The sequence below is a fragment of the Ostrea edulis genome, chromosome 8, assembly GCF_947568905.1.
Source record: "Ostrea edulis chromosome 8, xbOstEdul1.1, whole genome shotgun sequence".
In the NCBI taxonomy this organism is placed as follows: Eukaryota; Metazoa; Mollusca; class Bivalvia; order Ostreida; family Ostreidae; genus Ostrea; species Ostrea edulis.
In genome coordinates this window covers 67,843,983-67,861,025 of record NC_079171.1, presented here as the reverse complement: position 1 = coordinate 67,861,025, position 17,043 = coordinate 67,843,983, and the positions used below count along the sequence as shown (strand labels likewise).

Genomic DNA, 17,043 nt, shown 5'->3' with positions numbered 1-17,043 from the left:
AATGTCGACCAAATTTCGACCAATGTTTTACGATATCCATCTAATTTGGAGATATTTAATCACATAGAATGCAATGATAGAAGTTCACAATACCACACCAACATACATTAATTAGATCAATTGATTCCAAACTCAAGTCACACTAATAAGACTGATTGTCTTAGCTCATGTTTATTGTTACTACCCAAGCTTGATTTTCTTTACTGTACACTATAATTAATTTTATTTTGTTTTGTGTACTGTCTAGTAGGTTTGACTTTGTTTATTGTACACTACGATTGGTTTTCTTTGCTGTATATTTAGATTAATTTTGTTCCCCATAGGAATCAATATTGCTGTATAGCATTATTTTCCATTGATATCACAATAAGGAAAACGAATTGAGCCCAATTTAAATAAAATGGATGATACCGAATATAGCATATGTAAAAAGGATCAGCAATGCCCTTTAACACGAGGGTAGAACTGACACCGACAAAGAGCTGGATTCACTCACTCAAAACTCAATTGACTCTACTTGACGTTATCGCATCTACATTGGCCTATGTACATCAAGTGTGTCCGGTAAGACTATCTGGGAACATACATATGCTTGTATGGCATATTTATATATATATATATATATATATATATATATATATATATATATATATATATATGAAATCATGTTTAGATAGACCAATGGTATATAATTATCTGCATTAGGGAGACCGCAGGATTAGGGGGAAAAAATCTGGTCTCCCTAATATTTTAGCATCGTGCAGGTGCCAACTCACTGTACTTTCAAGGATAAATCTTATGTAGTAGTATCTTTAGATTGTACTTTCATAGAATGCGTTATCAGGAGTAGGCGCTTTCAGGTTTTAAGGACAGAAAATAAATTTTAATTATAGACTTTGTATATTGAAAAATAAAGTAAACCTGCCTTAGGGAGACCATCAAAAATCGTTGTGAAAAATCAAAAATCGACTATATATTTTATTTTCGGTTTTTGAACATTGTTTCTATGACTAATAGGCACATATCTGGACACTTGCTTTATTTAAAATTTTATTATTTAAAAACTTTAAATTTTGTTGTTCGATGAGATTTTCATTTTCACGATTCCGAAATTAACGCTCGGGCTCGGAGTTTTGTGTTCCGTATCCAGTCACATTGAGCGGAAAATGGCGAATTTATCTTACGGGAAGCGCATGGTAAGTTTACAAGGATAAACAAATCAACTATTATTCTTTTATAGTGCAGATTAAAACACAGCTATATTTCTGTCGGCTTTAATAAGTATCAATGCGTTCAATGATCAGCTTTTCAAAAAAGCTTGCTGTCTTTTAGCCAAATTTTAAATATGCAACCCAAAGCAACTCTTCAAGAGCAGTAATAATTATAGAATGTTTTCATTATGCATAACTGCACGGTTTTTTGGGTTTTTTTTTTTTTTTTGTTGTTGTTTTGTACGTTTCACCAAATCCAGAAATCTCAAGTTTATAGCTAGCACAGCAAGCGTTTATGGTAACGCGAGAAAATTCGGGATGAGGTCAGTACTATGACACAAAAGTTGAACATAGTCTTATATAGGAAAATATCTCAGATGTATCTGACTGTAGATAAACGCTATTGTTTACTTTTTTATTATAATATTTTCCAAATCATTAGTTGATTAAATGAAAATTGATATTGATTAAATTTGTTAATCATTATTGAGGTTCTAACTCTGCACCCAAAATAATCATACATATGTATAATACTTGAGTTACATGTATTCTTAGTTATACTTATTGCATATTTAGTGTATTATTTTACATACATACATGTTAATCCTACACAATATGTATAGGAATGTTCGCCGAAGCGTACTGCGACGTCACGATTCAGGCATGTGTGTAAACTGGTTGGCAGAACCAAAAATTGATAATGGCACTTAGTATGAAGAAGTCTACCGATAACGATATTTTATCAACATATGCGAAGAAGAAGCGAAAAAGAGATATACGGTAAAGTTGCTGTACAACCGTGGTACCTGTTCTCTGCATGATCCTTACCATTTAACGTGAATTGGAACCAAAGCCCAGGTACCTGGCCAGATCTGACGTTCGGTGATATTTACCTGTACCTGATCGACACACCATCTTTGTTTACAAAGGAGTCTATGAAGGCCTACAAATCATTAGATGCTTACAAGTATGGGACAATATAAATGCATAATTACGATAGTTGTTCTTGTAAATAATTCCTAATGGAATTCATGACTAACGTACTAGTACAGAAGATGTCCGCTGGTTCCCATGATTTACCACTGATGTGTTGACGCTTAATTGCAGATATCCAGAGCTCTCATCTTGATTCTTGCTTCTTGGGTATGCGGTAAAAGCTTTTCGGACTACTCTTATCAAATTTATTAGCACAGCCTATTACACAACATGACACAACCATCGTTTTGCTCGTGTTTACTCAGCATTCGGCCATTAAACTTTCAAATGTTTTGCCAACCAGTAAGTCACGTGACTGAATTTTGACGTCACGGCGAAAATTCCTATTTATAAAATATTATAATTATGTATGTCAGTTGTATATCGTATGTAGTTATGGTTATAACCTTAAGCAACTGTTATCAGATTAAGGGCATACACAACAGTTTTTTCCTACAATGAGATTTTCTTTAAAATTACACCACGTATCATTGAAGATATGAACATTAGATATATGCAAAGAAAATTACCTCATAATGCGCGATTTACAGAGATATGGGGCCGCCATAAGGGGGCATTTTTGAAAATACATGAAAAACAGTTTAATCATGTTAATGTTAAATAAAAACTTAAATTTCTTGCAAAGTAAAAGTCAGAACTGCCTTGTTTGAGGTTCATTGTTGAGAGCATTCATTAAATTTATTTTCTTGTAAAAAAATCATTGTGAACTGAATTTCCAATTTTTATGGGGTAAAATTGCAGTTTTTATCATTATTTATACCCTTTTATACAATACATAATCATGATAATGGCAAATTAAAATTTTTCCTCATGATGACAATTTGTTCATAATTTCATATGCTGTAAATGATAATACACGTATATGTATGCTCTTTTCAAAACATGGGGTCAATGCACTTGTTTTTTTTTTTTTTTTTTTTTTTTTTTAGATATTTGGCATTATTTAACACTTTTTTCATCTTATTTTTGCTCATGCCAATGAATGGCGCGTTATTTGGCGGACGGCAGCATTGCCATTTACATGCAATTATGATGTACGTTTCCTGCTTTTATTAAATCACTGTGACATTAAAAATGAACTATGATGTTTACCTATTGTTACGCACTGGCGTTTGTTTACATGCCTGTTATGGCTTTGATTGTCCATATATTGTGACGCCATGGCCTTAGTGATAGCAAAACAGAGTTATTTCCCCCTGTAACTATTGTGTATGCCTTTAAGTGGACTCATCTGTACTTTTTCAGTTAAAAGCTGGACTTGAAAGTCAAGGCATTTTGCAAAAAGTGGGTACAATCTTGCATTAAAAGATGATTCCAATGTTCAATCACTTTCATTCTTTGACACCAGAGATATTGTAACTTTTTCTGTCAACTCGTCATTATGTGGGGGTGGGGATATGGTACATGTAATGTAAACAAAGAAAGGAGGCTAACACAAATGCAGAGCCCCCCCCCCCACACACACACACACACCACACACACACACAATTCGCAACATGTTTTTCACAGTATGGATAATTAAATATGTATTACTATATATAGATCTCTTTAGCAAGGCCCTTCTTTGAAACTGTATACATGTACATCTCTTTTCAATATTTAACATTTATCTCGGGGGGGGGGGGGTATTGTGATTGGTCAGCAGGTTGGGCAAGTGATTTTTGACATAGCTACTTGCCCTTCGGCAAGTGCATTAAAATTGTATTTGTCAGTCCTTGTGACACTTTTTGTCAACTTTCCTATGCACTCTGACTCTGCACCCATATGAATGAAATGATACAATTCATGTCATGACCTACCCTCTAGGTCATATCTTTAAGGTCACTAGATCATTTTTTGTTAATTTCTTGTGTGTTCTATATCTCCAACTTATTTAGGATATTTAAAACTTATGTCAACACGATGTGTCATGACTTGCACTATAATCTACTTTGAGACAGTGCACACCTTTTTATATCCCAATTTATTGAGTGACTTTCTTGAGATATTAAAAGATGGTTAGATGACCAAGTGTTGACTGATATATGATGTTTTCATTTTATGTTTTTATTTGTAACAGAAAGTAAAATGCCTGAAGCCTGAGGAAGATGCCGAATGGTGGTGTCAGGCTGGTCTTGACAAAGATGGGTTCAAAGTAAAATATATATCTGACTATAAAGGTGAGTCTAAACCATATTTATATCATCTTTGCTTGCTCATTTGTTCCTATATTCCTACAAGGCTGAATTCATGCAGGAACAACTCCGCATAAGAAACAAGATCTTAGCCTCAAAATCTAATCTAACGTTCAGATACATAGATGACGTCTTATCTACATGTATTAACCAGTCTTCACGAAAAACTCTGTAAAGCACAGGCCCTTCGGGCATCCCAGTATAATAATTGTGCAAGCCCGAACAATATTTTGCAGGCCCAAAATGTTTTTTTTCTAATTTGACCTCTTGTTATCTTTTGATTCTACTCTATAGACACATGCACAGTTCTACTGTAGGAAAATACAGGTCAAGATGATCATAGTTAGAGAACAACTGACATTAAAATGATTATATTATTTTTCAACATATTAATCCAGTGTATGCGAAAGTTTTTGGACCACACAGGACATTTGGTCCAGTGTAATCAATGAACACACCAGACCGAACCAAATTTTGTCAGACCGAAAAACCTAATGTAAAAAAGTGAAACACATGAAAATGCAAAACCAAGGGAATCTTATTTATTATACTAGTAATACTATACCAGGAATCCCTCCCGTATAATACTTTAGACAGTCCATGCGGTTTTAATCAATTCATTTACGAATTTGGAAGTGTGCTATTTTTTTTTTACTTATAACAAACTCCGCATCAAGATAATAAAGCTCAAAACCGGACATTGAGACATCGGACATTCTGGTCCGGTGTAAAAAATGATGCATCTGACCTGAGGCACTGCACATCGGTCAGGTCCGACGGTCCGATGTCTTTCGCATAGACTGATTAATCTTGCAGATACATCAGCAGCTTATGTTCAACTCTGTTTTGTATACACCACGTACAAAACATTTTGTTTTCTCCAGAATCACTTAAATGTTAGCCAAGGCCCACCCTCGCAGTGTTCGAAATTGGTTTAAAATTTGGTATAGACCACAGGTCTATGCCAAAATAAAATGACTTAGACCTCATCGAATTGGCATCTAGACCATAACATTGAAAAAATAATAACACAAATTTAAAACATTTTCATTTACTTCTAATATACTTAGAAAGTGTATTTTCTTTCCATTTCTGTAATATCCTTTCCTCATAATGTTTATCAGACATCGACTGACCATGCAAGGCCCTCTTGGATAACTTTATTGCTTTAAATCTAGAAAATTGGCATAGACAATTTGGTCTATCTCAATTACAGTTGGCATAGACCAGTGCCATTTGACATAGACTCGGTCTATGGTTAATTTCGAACACTGCCCTCGGTCCAATGGGGCATGAATTTTCGTTTTTTTTCTCCTCGTACGACAGGGTTTTTGGGGTTTTTTTTTTATCGGATGGTTGTGATTGTGAAATACGCTTGGGTGGTTTTGAATTTCCCGGACGAGCCCCCTCCCTATACTTCAGAAAAGGCAGCATGGTTGATAATTTTTCTATGCGAAATTTGACTACTAAGTCATGACATTTAGTCTGAGTCAATCTCACGCTTTATTTGTAATATATACAGAACATATAAGAAAACATTTACAGGCCCACCAGACTCCAGGGTTTCATATTTTAAGAAGCCCGATCCCGATTTTACTGGCCTCGGGCATCGGGCCGCTGGTTAACGTCGAAGACTGATTAACAACGATACTGTTTCTAAGTATCTGCATATCATTTATCCTCCTGAACTTGAGATTAACTCGACTACATGTATGGAGTCGCATTGTTCTGCCTCATATTTAGACCTTTTTTTTTAATTTGACAGGCAAGGAAAATTAAACACGAAGATATATGATAAACGTGATGATTACAATTTCCCTATTGTCAACTTTCCACACTTGTCAAGCAACATTCCATCTTTTCCCGCGTACGGTGTATTTGTTTCCCAGTTGATTCGCTACGCTAGACATGCTAGAGGAAGCTCTTTGTATAAAGACTTCTTGAACAGATATGTGTTGCTTGCCAAAAAACTGTTGACACAGGGATACCAAATGCCCAAGCTTATATCATCAATGAAAAAGTTTTATGGGCGACACCACAAACTCGTTAACAGATACAGCATCAGTGTTTCAAAATTGTCTCGTGATATACTCTGCGCTACATAACTAATTTTTCTGTTCTCTTACCTGATTTGACTTTGAGAAATGCATGACGAGTGACACATGTGGAACACTCACTCATGAAGTGCTCACTCTTCTGGAACACCTGGCCTCACCCAGGATGATTCTAGGGTTCATGCGTTTCCTTGTTTTTTGTGTGTTTTTATGTGTCGATCGTATTTATTTTCAATTTTGTCCCTGGTCTTTCCATTTTGATTGCCACATTGGTACCTTTTCTTGAATATACTTTAAATATAGATATTTTTAGGAGGTTTTTAGAAGGTTTGAAATAAGAATTTATCTGCTTGCTTGTGCTATTATAAATGCTCACCTACATGTAGTAGATTTTGAAAAATCATATTGATATTTTTTGGCACTATTGTGTGTTTGACCCATCAACTCAGACACACATAAGCTTGCAATTGCATGGTATTGTACATGTATGTGATCCTAATAAGTACTTGTATCACCAAATATTGAATCACGAAATTGAGTGCAAATGAGAAAGAAATGTTATTGCTATACATACAGTGTACTGTTTACTTTAGGTGAACTAATGCTGAGTTGCTTGTGCTCTATTTGTATGAATGCACTTGTTCTTGCATTATGCAGGATTTGGTGTATTTGCCGAAAAAGACTTCAGAGCAGGGGATTTTCTTCTAGAATATGTTGGAGAAATAATTACTGAAGAAGAGGCATTTGAAAGGCAGAGAAAATGTGATGAAAATATTTTTTTTTTACAAGAACAAAGGAAAAAGTATGTGGTAAGTTTTATACATGAATGATGGTAGACATCAGAAAGTGTTTTGTTTTCAGTTTGCAAAGCTCATTGTTGTTTTCTAAATTAAACGACATGTACATGTAAGAACATTATTGATCTTTATTTGGTTAATGCATAATTGAAATAGTTTTTTGTACCGGACTTGACAAAGTCGGGGTAATGTGATACCTGTACATGTATTTGCTTTGTGCCTGACTGTCTGTCAGCGTGTGTGCCTACTTGCTTATTGCGTGTCTGCCTGATAGTTTTTTATACGCCCGTCGAAGATGGGACGTATTATGGTATGGCGTTGTCCGTCTGTCTGTCTGGACCTTGTGGGCAGGATACAGACTGAACAATAAGCCCTAGGACTTTACAACTTGGTACATTTGATCACCATGATGAGAGGAAGATGCCTATTGTTTTTCAAAGTCAAAGGTCAAGGTCGTAGTATCACTTTTTAGGAAAACCTTGTGGGCAGGATACAAACCGAACCGTAAGCTCCAGGATATTATAACTTGTATATTTGATCACCATGATGAGAGGAAGATGCCTATTGTTTTTCAAGGTCAAGGTCGTAGTATCACTTTATAGGAAAACCTTGTGGGCAGGATACAAACCGAACCGTAAGCTCCAGGATATTATAACTTGGTATATTTGATCATCATGATGAGAGGAAGGTGCCTATTGTTTTTCAAAGTCAGAGGTCAAGGTTCTAAGGCTATCCCTCTTTATATCTTGATATCCATTTCTACAAGCATAATAATGAATTAGCTCACAGAGGACAGTGCTAACTTCACTAAAATATGAATCCCACTAAAATATGTTTTCCTTGAGCAAAATCTACGGGCGTATTATGCCACATTGGCGTTGCTCTTGTTGGTTTATTTTTCCTCAACTATTTTGTGCAGGATGTTCATGCTGTGTACATACTTTGTTACATGTAATACTCTGTCACATACCAAAATTAGGTCACTGCCTTTTGTATTTTGACCTTAACCAATTAAAGAAATTGGGTGTTTGGGAAATATCTCCTCAACTAGTTCAATCAGGATATTCATATTTGGTACATGAGTAGGTATATTGTGTAATATACCATAGTGTTCAATCTAAAGCAATTTAGCATGGCGCGGTGTCATGCCCTTTTCCTGATGCCATGTCCTTTTTTTCCGGCGCCATGCCCTTTTTCTCATTCAAACCTATCGACAACAGAGCGCCATTTATTTCTTTTTAGTAAAAGTAATCTTAAAACTACATTAGACCACTGGTCGCCTCTAACGAAAAAAGAAAGATACAACGAGTTAAGTTCATTGTATGAAATTTAAATTGAGGAAATTTTACATGACCTGAAGTTATGAAATAATGCCCCCCTCCCCCCTATATACTAGTATATTAAATATTGTTTTTTCTGAATCTGTGTAATTTTTTTTGCAAGGCAAGTACATGAAGATGCATATAACACTTTCTCAAAAAGAGAAAGTATATACATGTAGGATGTATTGCAAAGTTATATATATTACTAAATATTGTTGCCTTTAAAATCAAATAATTACGATAACAAAGTGCCCTAAAAATCCGAAAATTGCATAACGTGTGCCCTTTTAAGGCAAAATTTTGTGTGCCTTGTTTCTTTCTATACCAAAAGTAGGTCACCGCCACCTATATTTTCCATTGTTTTTTTTTTACAGAGTTTACAGCCCTTGACACTTAGAATATCTCCAGAATAGTAGATAAATTTTTTCATCGCAACTCCTCTTCAATGGTTTGAGGGAAAATGTTTTGAAACTTTGTAAAACGTAAAGGCATGATATGAAGATGCACATGGAGGAGGGGCATTATGGTCCATTGTTTTTAATTTTTTTTAAAGAGTTACCACCCTTACCACTTTCAATTTTAGTCAAAATATAGGTTAATATCATAACTTTGCCATTTCTGCTGACTTGCTACCACTTTGAGATACATCTATTTGTTATTTTCAGTATTGATGCTTCATCAACTCAATATCATATATTCCAGTATGTCAATGATGGGAACAAGATGGCTAATGCTGTCATGAAACTTTTGACTTTTGAGAGGCCTTGTCTATGCTTGTTTGCTGTCAGAGATATTCAAGAGAAAGAAGAAATACTGTATAACTATGGAGATACTCAGAATCTCTGGTGGAGAAATAAGGTACAGATATTGAAGAAAGCATAATAATTTCTCAATCTACTGTGATTGACTTGATCCACGATATCAAATGTTCAATGAACTGGATTAAATTTCTTTAGATATAAAGTTATATAATGATTTACCCTTGAATTGAGGCATTAATACAAATTTGAAATTTGATGACCATGAAGATGAATAGTTTCAGTTTACATTGTATTTTGAGTTTTTCACCTCTCAACCTATACTTGAAGTTTATGGCTTTTCTCATCCCATGGAAGGAAATGATATACAGTGGAGCCTCGTTAATCCGGACACTTTGGTTCCCAGCAAAATCGTCCGGATAAATGAAGCGTCCGGATAATTGAATCGCATATTTTCTAGCTTTGCATAAGTAACCGATATGTGCCTACTTTATTGATGCATAGTGAATTAAACATATTCTATCATTGGATTTAACCATTTGCATTAGTAAATAAATTATGATAATGTTAACATTTACATGTATTTCAAAGCACTAAAATTTAATGTACGTGTTCAGAGTATTTGTCTGTGCTTACATTGTACATACATATGATCCCTACAAATAAATATACAAAACTGTGTACCGTATGCACTAAAACAAATAACGAAGCACTTTATGTAACTATAAGTAAACAAAATCATTGGTAAGTAACATTATCATTTACACTTCAAACATTTCATCACACTTTTACTTCTTAAAGAGGCCGGTAATTTCCATCTGTCACGATTCACGGGTTCGGCGGTCTGTTAAAACAATTTTCATCGTCCAAAGTTGATATAAGAATTTCGTGATTATCATGTCAGTTGACAACATTCTTTAACCAAAATTCAATCTGCCAGAGTTTATAGTTCTTATTCTATAATTATCCAAGACAATATCGGGAGAACAAAATCATTTAAGCTCGTAATATCAAGACCTACTACTGCTTTGATCTAGTCACGCGCACCTATTATTTTCATGATGCAATAATAACGGAACGAAACTCGGGTGAAACAAACATTACAGGTACATACAGAATTTAATTGTCATTTTCCTTAAAATGGTAATTTTCTCACTTCTACCCAGAGTTTAAAAATTCGAAAGCAATAAAGCTCTTCAACATCGTAACAAGAATGAATCGTACACAGGTACATTCTACATGCGTGACATTCTAAACATTAAAAACTTACTACATATATATGTGCATGAACATACATGTATATTTCACGCCAATCAACAGTATAAAATCCAGAATCTAGAAGTATAATCTACACTCTTTAGATTTGAATAAGCCGATATCAATTTACGAATCAGTACAACTGATATGTGTAGCAGTTAAAAAATATCATTACGGCATGATGTTTAATTTATTAATACTATTAGGGTATTGATCAAGACTATAAAACGATATGCTACAGATTTATTTACAAAATTCAACACTACACGCAATAAAGATCTTATGTGCGAAAATTGGCAACACAATGTCTCGATCGGCACGTGCTATCTAACGGACTTATCATTACACACCACCTAATTGGAGGGAGGTGTTGACAGGGTACAGGTAATCACTTCAATTAAACAGTTGGCTTGTTTTCTTTATAATTTACGCCTTGCTAAACTTGTCCGACACAGACCTTCCCTAAACAAAATTACCGTCCGGATTAACGGTACAATTTTCTTTGCATTATAACGTTTTGTAGTAAAAAGTGACCGTCCGGATCCGGAACGCAAATTTCCGGATTAATGATGCAAAATAATGTATAAAAATTCTGTTCCCTAGAAAAATCGTCCGGAAGATGAAGCGTCCGGATTAATGGTGTCCGAATTACTGAGGCTCCACTGTATATTTTTATGGGTGGTCAAGTAATAAGAAGTCATGGATTTTCCTTGCTCTCCTAGGGGGCTTTATAATTTTTTAAAGAATCTTCTATCATTCTGAATTTTCAGTGAGTTACTAGGGATGAATATGATTATGGTAAAGGGAAGAATTATTTGTTTTCGTTTTCATAGTCATTATGAACATACTTGTACATGTCAAATTTAATTAATAAGTGTAACTGAGAAATTGCATTGTTCATTTTTTTTTATCACAAATAATCTTTTTCTGATCTACATCAGAGTTCTTGAAAACTTCTACCAATTAGCCGGACAACAGGTCCTGCTAGTATGAAATTTTTACAGGACCTATCAACAACATCTTGCAGGACCCACTGTTATTTGTCCTAAAAAAGTACACAGTGTATAATAACATTATACACTTTTTGTGTGTGGGGGTGGGGGTGGTGGTATTCGTCTTGTAGCTGACATACACATAAATTATTATCCTAACTTCATTTTATTCAGGTAGGAAAAAATGGTACTTTTCAGATGATGCAGATTATAAAAATGTTAGTTTTTAAAAATGGCAAAATATTAGTTCATGTATGCTGTCATGTTGAGTTTTAAATCTTTGTTTTTTCCAGAAATTTTACCATATAGCTTTATTGGCATCAATCATAATACGGATGGCCGCTTTCGACTAGGAAGCTTTAGATCACTAGTGTTTGTGTAATTACAAAGTTATCTGTTTAACTTGGTAATGGTATGACAATTTTTTTTTTAAATTAGGTAATCAACAGTTAAGGGCATGATATGCAATCAATCAGAGGTGTTGCATTTCCACTAAAAATAACATACATTTACATGATTTAGGTGGTCAGCGCATGACGAGTACAATCTCTGGAATTACGTGAAACTCGTGAAATTTCAGGTCTTAATTTGTTTGCCTAGTACAATTACACATTTATTTCTCTTCAAAGAAACCAAAAAAAATCCTAAAGATATTGTATCATTCGGGAATGCCAAATAAAATAATTTTAAAGAAAATGTTAGAGAGTAACCTGTGACATCCGGGCATAATTTAATGGTGTGCCTTTAATATTTTCACGTGGAGAGAAAAAGAATATATATTAAATCCCAGCAGAATACTGCGCCAATGAGAGATGTTAAGATATCTTCTTGTGATATTAACATACTGTTACAATAATGGAATAAAAATTCACAGGAATTTTCTATCTCATGTTGAAACTATCGTAAGAATAACAAATATTTGTCTGCATTTTTTGTCGGACAATAGGACCAACAATTATCAGAATTTTGCCAGATCCTATGAAAACTTACCAGTCAAGACTAGAGGTCCGGTGGTTTTCAAGAACTCTTCTACATCAAATTTAACTTGTCTGTCTGTCCTTCATTAAACAACTTATCACAGTTTCAACTGATCAGAAATTGATGGGCCAGTTTCAACATGGCATGAAATATGGGGATACCATTGTTATAAAAGAGGTGCTGTTAACGAGGTCCTTGCATTTCCATGATTTAAGTTTGTTGATGAGAAATAATTCCACAGGCAAGTCTATACTAATATCTCACTTTCCCAAATCAATTTTTCACTCACCCCAGGCAATGGGAAAGCACAATTCTAGACCCCTGAGTATGGGTATGGATTCATAATGACTATGGCCAATATTTCTTATTTATACTTCAAGCTTCAAGGAAGTGGTAATAGAGTTATTAATACTGCCCCATACTTCTGAATGTGTAGTGTAAATGAAAAAAAGGAGGTGATGTCCAAATAGGTTCTACCTTGCAAGAGCTGGGAACATGGCTTAAAATCTTCTCTTTCTTGAAGCTTGAATTTTTATTTCTACTTCATTGCTTAGTTTAATGCACGTTCTTTTTTTATTAGTTAAATGCATGTTCTTTTTTTAAAGTTTTTTCTTTAAATGAAATAATTATGTCTCCCCTTCATTGAAGGGAGACATATTATTATTGTGCCCAGTTCTTTTATCAAGGTCATTCGACTTTAGGTCGGGTGACCTTATATTGATTCTGTAGATTTTTCTTGTTATTTTTCTTCTTCGACGAAGTGTTTTTTGTCGGAGCCATAACTCGAAAAGGCTGAAAGGATTTATCTCAAATTTTCAGAGAGTATTACTTCCAAAAAATTGTTGTTGATAATTTTTCTCAATTTTTAAAGATTCATTTTCCTTCTAGAGTTATCCCCCTTTTTAGCTCACCTGAGCTGAAAGCTCAAGTGAGCTATTCTGATCTCATTTTGTCTGACATCCGTCCGTCCGTCTGTAAACTTTTCACATTTTCGACTTCTTCTCTGAAACTGCTGGGCCAATTTCAACCAAACTTGGCAGGAAGTACCATTGCGGGATGGGGATTCAAAATTGTTAAAATGGTGCCCCTGACCCCTAGGGTTTTGTACTTAGGGGCCAAAAAAGGTGAAAATGTACCATTTCTTAACAAATCTTCTTGTCAGAAGGCACTGGAGAGAATGATTTGATATTATGCATGAAGCATCTTGGGGACCACAAGATTCACATTTGTTCAAGAGAAATTGATCGGCCGACTTAGGGGCCCATAAAGGGGGTTCAAAGTTTGACATGGACTTATATAGAAAATAATACGAAAAAATCTGTTTCTGTAAAAATACATGGCAGAATGACTTGATATTATGCATGAAGCTTCCTAGCTACAACAAAAATCAAGTTTGTTAAAGGGAAATTGGTCTGTCGATTGACCTAGGGGGCGTAAAGGGGGTAAAAGTTTAACATAGGCTGATATAGGAAAATGTATTTAAAAAAAATCAACAAGTTTCAGGTGAGCGTTGTGACCCATGGACCTCTTCTTTTGATTTTCATCACCAGTTTTGTCCGCACAATATCTCTGTTACCATTCATGCTAAAAAGTCGTGATATTTTTCATTATGTAGGAAAATGTATGTACTTTTGCTGATGCTGTATCAAAACTATTCTATCTGGTCCCAGAAAAAATGCTCAGTAGGGAATGAATGCAAGGGGGTAATTTTGTAGCATCAAAATCACAGTTTTCTCTCTATATAACTTTTTAACTAGAAATATTTTAAGTTGACATAAATGGATAAGTTGTTAGAAATGAGAAGTTACATCATCTGAAAGTATTGGAAATTGCTAGCCCTTTCTTGAGGGATCTGTAGCCCCTAAACTCTGAAATTCTGAGCCTTAAAATTACTATTTTTCTTGTGCTGGAGGAGAGGGTTCGATACTCCATGGTGCCAAACCAAAAGCGTTGAAAATGAAATTCGTGAAAAAATAAGTACAGTGTGTGAACATTTAGCCGAAGAGTTCAGTAAGCAAGTGCATAAATAATTGAATTATAGTTTGTTTTTTCGAATATAAAATAAGCAAGTTGTCCCAATCATAGGATCAAATGGATTTTAGTTTCAGATCTACATTTGTACATGAATCATTCTCTGAGGTCACTCCTATAAAAGTTCAAATTTGAAGTGAGCTATTTTAAGCTCATGGGCCTCTTTTAATTGTTTGGTGTGTTCAGGTGTGCTATTCAAACCTGTAATTTTTTATGTATTTGTTTTCATGAAAATATTTTTGTTTTTTTTCTAGAGAGTGTCAGTAGTCTGAGAATTTAACTTTCCCAGTAGCATAGACAATCAGTCTATGCCAAATACTTGTGGCATAGACCTACAATATTTTGGTATAGACCTGGTGTGAAAAGAAAAATGTGTTTACTTCCTACTCAATACAATTACATCCAATGTCTTTAAAATTATTTTAAACAATAAATATCCATCAGAAAAGCAATATAGAATAACTCCCTAAAGTGCAATACTATTTTAACTGAGACAAATTCAGGAGCAATGAATTAAATATGCCATACTAAGACAAATATAGTCTAGCTCAATCACAAGTGGTATAGACCTGATCCATTTGGCATATACTCGGTCTATAGGTCTACTACTAAATTCTCACACTGTGTCACAATTAACAGCGTCTTCATTAGAAATTAATGAAATATGTACTATACATTTGACATACTGTATCTTGTTTTTCATGTATTGAAGATTTGGAATTTCAACTACCCTATCCATCATGTCTGTCAGACATTGTTGAAGATTCCAACATATCTGAAATAGGTATGAATATTAGCTGTATTTAATCTCAATTGATGCTTCTTTGAATTACTGTCCTGAGTTCAATAAATTTTCTCTTTAGATATGGTAGAAGCTGGGCAATTTGTTTCATACTACACACATAGAATTTTTATACACCAAATTGAAAAACGGGGAAGTATTATTGTATGGTGTTATACCTCCATATGTCTATGTCTGTCTTTAATTAGATCAGACATTTATGTCTTTGTCTTACACATGACTGGATTGAATTTATGAAACTTGGTAGAAATTATCCCCAATGTAAGATGTATATGCAATTGGTCTTTCTAATATAACATTTTGTAAAATTTATCTCTCTAATGGTTGGTATATATATGTAAAATTGGTCTCGATAATGTTATGTATATTTATATAAAATTGGTCCCCCTAATGTTTGGTGTATATATATAATATTGCTCTCCCTAATATTATGTATATTTATATAAATTTGGTCCCCCTAATGTTTGGTGTATATATATAATATTGCTCTCCCTAATGTACATATAAGATTAGTCTCCCTAATTTTAGATATGTAGAAAAGTTGTCTCCCGTATTGTTAGGTATATGAAAGTGATTTAATGTTACTAGTACATATAGAAGATTTTCAACATTAAGTGTAAATGTTGGTTAAGGAATTATACCACAATGCATACTGAGTTAACTTCCTATTTTAGTAAATTCAGGGAGCATTATCATATGGCAAACATCTGTTTTACCCACTAAATTTTCATGGCAACTTAATATATTGCCCCAGTCTTGCAGTAGAAGATAGTTATACATGAAGCTGACTTCTACACATCATTTATACCAAAAAAAATAGACAGTATTGTTTGCTTTTAATATACACATCACATGTAACACTGAATATGTAAGGACATGTAGTGGATGGAAAATTATCAAAATGCCAACTCTTAATTTTTGTATAATTTTTTTTTTCAATTTCAGTGCCACTCCAGTGTCCAATCTCATCAATCAGACATTTGCATTCTGAGACAGCTCATGGGTAATAAGTTTCTCTTTTCTTTATGTTCCACCCCTTAAATACCAAATTATTTTTGCAAAAAGATGTACATCTGTCATGCTCATAATTTATAGATAATTTTTAGCTGTACAGGTGAAGATCTTAGGAAACTAAAAGCATACATATCAGCAGATATTTCATGCATTCTGCAGAACTATACACTTAAGAGTTATGTTTGGCTTAGAAGTCTTGTCGTTGCAAGACTTACACTATTCAATGCAAGAAGAGGTGAGGAAGCATCAAGGATGCTTACAAACGAATGGGAAGATGCAAAGAAAGGTGTTTGGATTCAAGAGGATGAAGTAGAAAAAATTTCTGATCCAGCAGAACAATATCTTGTAGACAATTTCAAGATGGCCTACTTGAAAGGAAAGGGCAGAAAATATGTACCTGTGCTGATTCCTGTTGACCTTATCCAAGCAATAGACAGGATAAGCAATGATAGACGGGATTTTGGCATAATAAAAGAAAATCCCTTCTTCTTTGCAACAAAAAATGGATTTTCACATTGTTCTGGATGGCATGCTGTAGCAGAAGTTAGTGAAAGGGCTGAGATCAGCATTCCTGTAACAGCAACCAAGATAAGACATAGATTGTCGTCAATCTATGCCAGTTTGGAGATGAAACCAGAGGACAGGAAAGTTATCCTA

General features: G+C 34.3%; 1 long non-coding RNA gene across 1 annotated transcript; it reads left to right on the top strand.

Moving 5' to 3' along the window:
- The first annotated feature begins 9,258 nt into the window (after nt 1–9,258).
- LOC130049277 (uncharacterized) lies at nt 9,259–16,834 on the top strand. Its single transcript, XR_008797778.1, has 4 exons — nt 9,259–9,412; nt 15,283–15,354; nt 16,318–16,375; nt 16,479–16,834. It is a non-coding gene; the product is annotated as an uncharacterized LOC130049277 (long non-coding RNA).
- The last annotated feature ends 209 nt before the right edge of the window (nt 16,835–17,043 follow it).